Source organism: Ictalurus punctatus, chromosome 12 (assembly GCF_001660625.3).
Source record: "Ictalurus punctatus breed USDA103 chromosome 12, Coco_2.0, whole genome shotgun sequence".
NCBI lineage: Eukaryota > Metazoa > Chordata > Actinopteri > Siluriformes > Ictaluridae > Ictalurus > Ictalurus punctatus.
In genome coordinates, this window is record NC_030427.2 from 22,866,266 (window position 1) to 22,877,435 (window position 11,170).

Genomic DNA, 11,170 nt, shown 5'->3' on the forward strand with positions numbered 1-11,170 from the left:
ACAGGGCAAGAGAGACAGACAGACAAAGAGAAAGAGATGGACAGACAGAAAGACAGAAAGAAATAAAGAAAGTCACATGAAATGTCAAGGGATCAATGTGCCTTTCCTCTTGAATCCCTTCGAGCCTATAATTAAGAAAAGTTCAAACAGCTCATGACTGATGCCTGTGACCTGGGACCTGGCTGCAAATCTGAACATTAATATTTCAATTTTTCCCATTAATTTAATCAAATTTCATATGCTGATTTAAATTGGCCACACTCTTCCTTCATGAGTTGACTTTAATCCCAGCCTAATTACTAATTATACGGTCGGAGGATGATTGAACCAATCCTTTCAGCTCAGGGCCAATTTGCCATCTCTGATGTCAAGGACACTTTTATGCTTGATGTCATCCATGTTTTGTGGACGAATGGATTTTTATCAAAGAGGCTGTGCATGCTGGCCACTGTTTTCTTTAATAACAAATCCTATCATACATCTTATATCATGCTGAAATAAACCAAAATCAGAGTTCTGTGTTTTGAATTTGGGACCAAAATGGAAAGGTATTAAGGTAGAAAAATTAACCTACATTTTATTTATTTCAAAGTGGGAATAAAACACCTGAATAGTTTTGGATGTTTATATGTTATAATAACTCTCAGTTGTCAAAAGATTTAATGAATGCAGTGGATGTGTATGTGTCCTTCTCTTCAAATCTCTATATTAATTAATGATAGTACGTGTGCACTTGTAAATGTCAGCTTAATTATTCCCCGAGCCTGGATCGTGCTATCTCTGATGCTGGAATAATAACGAAACTATTCAGAAACGAGTGAACCTTGGCAACAACTAAAAAAGATTTCTTGTTTGTTTTTAGAATTTCAAAAAGTAATAACAGAATTATACATCATGTGTGGCTGTGTAGAGGATGACTGTAAGTCAAAGACCGTAATCTTTGTAACCAGGAGTGTGCAGGTTTTTCTCTGTGTGCTATCAAGCCCATGACATCTTCTGCTGTTTATGACCCTGATGTTAATTTATGAGCAAATTCTTTTTCAATGCTGTCTTCAACAAGGCGCTCCATCTGGAAAAAAAAAAAAGCATCAAATGGCATTTCATAGTTTTTAAAAGACTAGAAAAGACCATTCAATGTTTTTCCAATCTTCAACTGTCTAATTTAAGTGACCCTGTGCCCAGTGTAGCTTCAGAGTCTCGTTCTTGACTGAACAGAATGGAGCATGATGTGGTCTGCTGCTTTTCTGCTCAACATGGTTGTAAAGAGTGGTTATTTAAGTTACCACAGGCTTCCTGCCAACTCTGACCATTCTCCAACAACCTCTCTTATCAACAGGGCATTTCTGCCCACATGTTTTTTGTTTTTGTTTTTTTACACCATTTTGTATAAACTCTATAGACTGTTTTGTGTGAAAATCCTAAGAGATCATGAGTTTCTGAAATATCACCAACCATGCCACATTTGGATGTTTGATGTGAACAATAACTGAAGGTCTTGACCTGTATCTGCATGATTTTATGCATTGCTTGGCTGCTGCCACATGACTGGCTGATTAGATAATTGCATGAAAAAGCAGGTGTCTTTCAAAGTGAGTGTAAAATGCTAGATAATGAAAAACAACACATAGTAACTTAGCTACTGCAACAGAGTTCCATGAACATGGCACCATCATAGGTAGAGTTGTACTAATACATTATTTAAAAATAAAAAAGTGAATTGTTTTTGCTTTTTTTTTTATTAAGACTTGCAAGAAATTGAGATATATCTGAATGTGCTGTTCACACACCATTTTTCTTTTCTGTCATTCTGTTATGACATTATATGTTCCTAATACACATGGTATGACTAAAACTGCACAATATCACTATCACCCTATACTGTACAGTGTACTACTCTGAGAATTAACTAGTAACAATATTTACTTGCTGTCTCTTAATGGTCTGATATTGGCTAAATTACTGCATGTAAAGTTTTTCAACTTGTAGTAGGCACTATTTTTCACCTTAGTTCATCGGTAAGTTTTAGATAGTTGCTTAAATATAAATATTTCTTGGCAGTGATCTCTGGATTAGAAGTTATTATAATGAATCTAAATATATTTACGCTTTGTAAATTTATCCATTTAATAATTACAGCTCATTTCATGTTGCCAGTAATAAAGGAACAGATCAATGGATAGTCCTTATAAGCTTTGCATCTAGCTCAGTGCCTCTGTTTCTAAAAGCTAAAAAAAAAACGAAAAAAAAAAACAACTAAATATATAAAAACAACAACCATGGCAACATAATGCAAATGTGACAAGGTCTCCTGAACCTACTGCTCCATTCTGTCTCTCTCTACAGGTTGCATTTCCAGTGCATTTAATTGGACTTTGGCCAATCTTTCCACCACAGGAAGTGTCCATGGCTTTCTTCAGCATGGCGCCGGAGCCAAGGTTTGTTAATGGAGGTCTGCGTGTAGACAAACTGTCATCTGTTTAAACTGTCTTAATATGTATAGTACGCCCATTATGGATGCTGCATTCTTGACTGACTATGTGCATTAAGTGCCGTTAAAATATAATTGACTGCTTTTTTTTTAGACAATGATTGTTGAATAAAGTAAACAAATAAATTATTGTTCTAGGCTTTTACAGAACAGAAATTAAGGACAGTATGGGTCCATTTTGAGTGGTAAGCAATTTGATTATGTCAATTCATGCGAATAGTAATTTGCAGCACATTAATATTGTTTCATTTGCTTACAAATATGTTTACAATAAGCAATCTACTAACAACATTAACTTGGAACTGACAAATTAATGCTCACTTGTGAGTAAACATAATGCGGAACGTTTCACATGTAGTGTTTGAAATAGATCAACCGAGTACATTGCCAGAGCCTTGCAGAACAAAACTAAAATTGCACATGAGATTGCACCTGTGAATTGCACAAGCAGACGTGTGACATCATGCGAACAATGTGATCACATCGTTGAAAAATGAAAAAAAAAAAAACATCTAAAAATGAAAGCCACATATCGAACATGTGGAAAAATTAACATGGAAAACTGAAGACTTTATATAATCACATGTGGAAATCCACTATATTTTGAAATGTGTGAAACAACATGTGAAGAAACCAGGTGATTATTCACATGTGATGATAAATGTGACTTTAAGGGACAATGTATTGGGATATTTGTGTATTTATTTCTGTGCCATGAGTGAAACAGAGAGAAAGTGTGGAGAGAGAGAGAGAGAGAGAGATATCCCTGCAGTAGTTATTCCTCCGAGTTCTACTCTGCTTCCTTCGTTCTAACATGCAGGTGTGTGTGTGTGTGTGTAGATTTACAATTTCTTCAAGACTGCAGGTGATGACAGACTTCATAACTATGTAGTGACATTGCATCCGGATGTGTTCACAGATTATAAGGTTTCTGATGAAACCGTCCACTGCTCAGGATTTTATGATACAATTGACAGCTTGTGTGTGTTTGTGTGCGTGCGCAGTGGTCCTGTTCATTTGGGTGGACTTCCATATTTCAAATGTGCTCTTTTGTAATTTATTGCAAGATGTAACGTGTGTTGCATAATCCAGAGCTTAAAGTCAACTTCATCTGCTTGCCTGCTGGAGTCTCAACTCACAGTATGTCTCAGGCTTCCTCCAGTCAGTTTGAACAGTAATAGTAAGAATGCATTTAACATTTAATTTCACACAAAAAAAACTTTCTAAATATTTACAGTAGATTCACTCTGATTAAGTGGAGTATTCAGTCAATTATACAATTAAACAAATTATGGCATTTGGAAAATGGAACATTTTCCCCCAAATATAGTGGAGAACCTGCTATAGTACTTCTGCAGATCTTGCTTCTCTCACATGCTTTTGTTTCTACAGGTAATACCAGCAATATTTTTATGTTCTTAACATATTACCTAATATATTGCTTTTTTTTTTTTTAAACAAAGTACAAAACACTTCTCTGTAACATTTACTGTTTTTGGAAAATGAATATTTGGAAATTTTGCACTTCTGCACTAACATGTTAATGCAGAAGACATATAAATACAAAATAAATATGGTGTTGTCACGTGAGGGAACAGGCAGACAGATGCAAATGCAGGTAGAAATGTTTATTAAGATCCAGGCAGACAAATCCAAAATGTAGGCAAAAATCAGAATCAAGAAATAGGCAAAAGGGCGGGCGATCACCAAACAGGATATCAAAGGCAGGACAACACTGGGCAAAAAGAGTCAGTAACAAACACGAGCAGATAAATAAACAGGTTTGGTATCGTCACAAACACGAATGGAGCATATACTGTACTTTGCAACTGAAAGTCCTTTTAAACTGAGGTTGTGATAGTGCTGAGAATCGGATGCAGGTGTGCACGATTAAAATGAAGGCGAGAGTGAATGTGTCAATGTGTGTGTGTTCTGGTAATTGTAGTCCATGGTGGCCATGTTTGTAGGCCGCAGTACAGGCTGGGGAATGGAGTTTGTGGCTTGAGTAGGAGTAGACCTAACAGGTGTTTTCTTTGCAGTACTGTATGTTTAAATGGCAGATCTAATCTAATAGTCTAATATAATAATAGAGAAGTCTAATAATAATAATAATAATAATAATAATAAATATGTGGTTAGCATGTTTGCCTCGCACATCTGGGGTTGGGGGTTAGATTCCCACCTCCACACTGTGTTTGCATGTTCTCCCTGTGTTTTGGGGGTTTCCTCCGTGTACTCTGGTTTCCTCCCCCAGTCCAAAGACATGTGCTGTAGGCTGATTGCCATTTCCAAATTGTCAGTAGTGTGTGAATGGGTGTGTGAATGTGTGTGTGACTGTGCCCTGTGATGGGTTGGCACTCCATCCAAGGTGTCCCCGAGTTCCCTGGGATGGGCTCCAGGCTCCCCACGACCAGAAATGGATGAATAGAATATGCCTTTGTCTAAATGGTGAGCAATGGTTGTAGACCTAAGGAGAAAAACATATCCAGAAAGCACTGTGATCTGATGCACTTGCTTAAACTAGTTAGTTAACGTTTCTCACTCTCATGACTACATATCGTTCCTATTTACTGTAGTGTTTCAGGTTATAGTTAATGAATAATGCACATGACCAGAAGAAAGTACAAATTAGCTGAAGGACGGACAGAACTCAACACCACGGTTGGAGCTCAAGAGCAGTGATGGCTGTAGTATATAATCTGTAACAGAACTGTCTCCCAGTCATCTCTGGGAAGCTGTTTGTGCAAATGAAGCATGCTTCTATCTCTGCAAAAGAACAGCGCTTCTCTTTCTGAACTGTCTGCAGAATTGCAGTGGGTCGACCCTGGCAAAGTCGTTTTGACATCTCAAATTGAACAGCGATGAAACAATCTCACAGTTGCGGATTTCAATTTGAGGCCCCGAGGGAATATTGTTTCAAGCCATTACTCCTCATCATGGCTGAAATGGCTCTCCCCATTGTGCTGTCAGCAGAAATGAGACGCCACTGTCCTTGGATTTAAGAAATGAACTACTATTTAGGCATTCACAATGCTCTTGACACTAGACTAATCCTCCCCACTGACTCTGTTGAATATTCTCGACGGTAAACCCAGAGCACTGATGAGCCTGGTGTGTTGATTCATCTCAGGCCGAGCCAGACAGCGCAGAACTTTTTTGAATTAAAGGAGTGATGGGATCATGCGGCTTTAATCTTACCCCGTCGCGTTGGCGTGTGTGGGGAGTCACATGCGTTGCTGTGGGAGGCCAATGATCTTGCCTCTATCCCCCGCTAGCCTTCATGCTTTGCTCCTCAATAGGAAATGATCTATCTGTGCTTATTATTCTTGTGCTCTCTGGTAGCGCGAGATGAATCATACCTGTCAATCGCAGCTCATGCGTGGGTGACCATGTTTGTTTCTATAGATGGAGCATATGCAACGCAGCTGCTGATGCTCACCCACTTGCCTATGCCAACCGAACAGTTGGCAGAACATGCAGTTGATATAAAAGTGATATAAATGGCACAAAAACAGATTGGGAGTGATTTGCGTGTCAGAACTATTAAGCTAAGTAGACGACTCTTTGTAAAGCCTCTTACAAAATACCACTGAAACATGACATAGACTTGTATTTTATGAGTTCTATTTTTATGAAGTTATGTGTGGTAGTGGAAAACTCACACCACAGCATCTGGATATGATTCCTAGGATTGGTGCTAATTTGTGTTACTACTGTTTATAGACTTCAACAACATTGGAAAAATTCAAACATTAGTGTGTCAAGGACATTCTTTGGTCTGACACACTACTGTGTTGTTGCAGTATCTTGACCCTGTCTATCAGTGGACATACAGTAGGTGATGTTTAATGTTTCAAAATCAAAATTATTAGCTTGAAGATAACTCTTTACAAGCATGAACAACTCAGGCTCTTTGCAAGCGCAGCATCTATTCAATATCCTTCTTAATAGTATCACTATGCTGGTGTACATCACGACTATCCGTGTTGACTTGCTGAAGATCCTGCTGCATTATAGTTGGTTTTGCCAGCATAAACAGTGGGCTTGATAGAACACCAGCAGCTGCACCTGGATAAATACACTCTGAGAAACAGGCTTACACAGCCATAGCAGAACCATCACACTTCCTTAACTTGCTTTACAGAAAATAGAGGAGCATATTGTACAACTCTAATATACTAGCATAGTTTAGAGACATGTACTGCTACTAGCAGGCAGATCATGCCTGACATGTGTTTTTGACCAACATAATTTAATCAAATTTCCCTATCCTGCATGTCAGTGGAGTCTTTGAGACCATGATTCAGTCAATTAAATTCTGACTATCTTACATGCCTGATGTAATGAATCAGCAACCTAATCATGTTTGAATAAAATCATTAGAATGTGGTAAACGTATGTATGGTAGGTTTTAGGAGGATTGTTTAATCAAAAATGCATACATATACATTGAATCAAATATTATTAAAGCATAATTTAGACATATTTGTACAAAATGGTAAATCAAGCCTTAAGTAATACTTAATCAATACATGTTTACTTGATATAGCAGCCCCTTAAAATCAAAGATTACTATTCATTTATTCATTCGTTGCTTAAGTAAAGAAAGAAAACATGTCAGAATTTGCTTGTATAGGAAATAATCAATGACAAGTTTGGGTGATGGAGCCTGATGTGAAGCGGAGTTCCTTATGCCACAGTAATTTTACAACTATTACAATTTAATTTTTATTATTATTATTATTAATGAACCATTTTTAGCTACATTTAATGGAATGGAATTTAATGGAATGTCCACAAAGCAAGTTAGTTCCTGTTATCACTTTCATTATTGTAGCATATTTTCTGTCTTATTGAAGTTAATAGGTCAGAAAAACAGCTTGTCCTGTAACTGAAAAACCACACATAAATAAATAAATAAATAAATAAATAAATAAATAGTTCTGAAGATTTTCCCATGGTGGAACACAACAGAAACAGCTTCACTTTATTAGAAAGCGCTGGTGATTGGAGACACCTTCCCTTTAATGTCCCTTTAAACAACTCCTTATGAAAAGCTTAATTTATTAGAATGAGTGGGTTAATGACAGCTGGATCTATTGTGAGGGCCTTGCTTTTTATTTTATTTTATTTTATTTTCAGGAAATTAATCAATACCTTCTGACCAATATGATTCAAGCATTCAACAGTGCTGTGGTCTAATGTTAGTTATCACTTAATGTAAAGTGTTACCAATTATTATTTTATTTTGCATGATTTACTTTAATAAAATCTCAAATAGTTTTAGCCAATCCAACTTACAAGTGAGGTAATGGAGTTGTTATGGAGCCGCCACTGAGAAAGTACCACAGGACTGATTGAAGTTGTGACTGATGGCTGGACTAAGTGCTAGTGTGCAAAACACTCCACAAAAATAAGTCAGACAAGTAACAGACAATAATAACAATAATAGGGTAATAGCCATAACCTCAGGGAAGATGGGCCGTTTATTACCTCAAAAGCACAGCCACACAAAACTAGCATTTACACACCCACACACACGAACACACACACACACACACACACACACACACACACACACACACACACACACACACACACACACACACCATCAACACCAATGTTCGTGTACTGTCAGAAGAGCTGAGTCTTTACTCAAACATTTCCTGAAGGCTGTGAGGGAAACTGCAAAGTAAACAGTTCATTCTACCACTGCTGGACCACAAGAGAAAAAATTGATTTAGTTAGAACGTAGAGTTTTAAAATGCCAGAATGATAACAGACCAAATGTGGGCCTCATATGCAATGAATTAACTATGTGACTGGTTTATGCTACAGTTGCTCTCAGAGCCATGCATTTCAACCAAAGTGAGCTGATAATAAGTGAAATGGACAAATTTTATGCTCAGATAAGCGTTTATCAGCGGAAAGGTAGTTTATAAATCCAGGCATCTCACAGGCCCAAATTCATTTTACAGCTATCGCTGCTTACATGGTTTTGTCAGTGTGGGACCTCCTGTAGCGCAACGATAGAGCAGAGAAATTCACTACAGGCTTAAGGCATGCCATGGAGGAAAGATAAGAATATTAAACAGTTGAACGTGTTAGTACATCAGTCCCCAAACCAATAACTTTGGGCTGGTAATAAGAGCGAAACTCGCATTAGTGTGTAGGAGCACTGAATTCCCCACACAGATGAGAGACCTATAAAAACACATCAATGGAAATATCAGGATATTAAAGTCCACAGCGATGCATTTTTGCCATACTGGCACTTCCCAATTTAAACAGGAAACAAAGTAGCATATAATTTGGTCTATTTATTTTATACACACATTCACCAGATAGCAAAATAGGGACACCTGTACACCAGCTCCTTCATGCTATTATCCAATAAACAAATTATCCGGCAGTGGCACAATGCATTAAATCAGTCAGCTACAAGTGAAGAGCTTCAGTTAATATTCACATCAAACATCAGAATGGGAGGCGGAAATGTGATCGCTGTGATTCAGAATGCGGCATGGTTGTTGGTGCCAGATGGGCTGTTTTGAGTATTTCAGAATCTGCTGGTCTCCTGGGATCTTCAGACGCAAACAAACAAACAAACAAACAAAAAATCCAGTGAGCAGCAGGAAACGGCATGACTCAAAGAACAACCATGACTGGCCTGAACTGCACTGCAATAATCTGTTACTTCAATGGGCGAACACAGTTTTCCAGTTTTATTTTTTTCTGCAGGGGAGCATCATCAGAAGTGCTTGACCACACAGCTTAGAGGGAACAGTGTGTGTAACCTTTGTGTTAAACTTAATACCCATATTACCCTGACCTTGACCAAGATAAAATGAGTGAATGAGTATAAATGCCGTCACTGAATACTGGATACAGGATATAGAAAATAGATGCTGCTTTCCATTGTGTCTGTTGAACATTTCAATAGGAAAAAAAATGCATTTTAAGAAAAGCAAAATGCGGGTTCCGGTTATTTCTGAGTCTGAGCTGCAGATTCACTGTAGGTGGCATGAAATTGTACAAGCCAAAGGGTAACTGTGATGTGCCTATTTTAACTTGAAATAGAAAAGGAGTAGCAATTAAAACCCAGCAGTGCATCTCATGTAGGTAAGGTTCAGTTGTAAAGCAAAAATACGTTTTTGTACTTGTTTTTTTTTTTGTTTTTTTTTTTGGAGATCAGGAAAAAGCTTGGGAAAGATTAGGTAATGTTTATATACAGTTCCCTCTAAAAGTGTTGAAATGACAAGGCCTTCTTTTTTCATTTTTGCTGTACATAGAACTTACAATATATGTATATAGGTTGTGTTCATCTCCCTTGAAGGCATGTAGGGATCTGGTGTACTTTCTGCTGTATATTGCACATTCAATCAAAAAGCCTGACGGTGAATAGGTCAAGAACCAAAATGTCAGCATTACTTACTGAATAAATGTCATTATATTTCCTCTCCTACATGTTCTTTCTTCTTAACAATTTGTATCCATTGCGAATATTTACTAAACTCAGTTGAAAGCATGCTCTTTGTAAGAGATGTTTACATTTTTTTCTCACTAATGTGGCACGATGGTGCAACATCATAAGTGCTGATGAGAATTCATTTGTCACTTGACGTAAATAATGGATTCCTTGACAAGTTCAGTTTTTCATTTAGTAATTATGGCCTTGTGGGAGATATTTTGTTTTGAATTATCTTTCATTGCCTTGGTATAGTGTATTCAAATACTGCATTAACGTGTAAAAGCACTGCTGAATGATTTTTCTCTCCATCAAATGAATGTATTGAGCCTTAAGCTCTCTGCATTTATCAGTTTGACAGTGCATTTGGATGCTGCATGCAAATGAGAGAAAATTAATTATACAAAATAAATGATAAGATTGCGTTGCAAGTCATAATTTTATACATGTGCCCTGATTTATCTGAACATGTGAAAGAGGTCACCCAGAGACCTTGTACATGTACATAATTTTTTATACACTTTTGTGCATTAAAAAAAATAAATAAAAAATAAAACATGTTGGAAATAAACCCTTTAGCTATAAATGAACTTTGTATACTATATAACAAAACACAGTTGCTGTTAATTGTTTTTAGGGAAATTTCATTTGCTGCTGTCCTGTGCTTATCTTACCATTCATTTGTTCATTCATTCATCTTCTTCACTAACCATTTTATACTGATTCTTGATGGATCCAGAGCCAGATCAGGAACGCTGATTGTGAGGCAGAGGCAGGGCACCAGGCACACACATTCACATATAGCTGCAATTTAGCATAGACAATTCACTGATTGGCATGTTATTGGGAGGTGGGAGGAAACAGGAGAACCCAGAGGAAACCCTAGTGCACAGTTGGAGAACATGTACAGAGACTGCACATACTGTAGGCACCAGGGACCCTGGAGCTATGAGGCAGCACCAGCCATTCAGACTTAGATTGCTTCAGGCAAATTTCAGAGGACATCAAAGCTTTTCACATACACATGAGGATCTACGTCCTCACATCTATAGGATAAGCGGCACTGCTACAGGCATATAATAAAACGATTATTAGTTGCTGCTGCACTGTTTGAAAATTAGCTGCCCACTGGAAAGAAGAAAAATATGTTTTTTTTTTAATGTAGAAAGTGCCAAATGATGGCAGCCACTTTGCAAGCCATGTTTGCTTCAGGC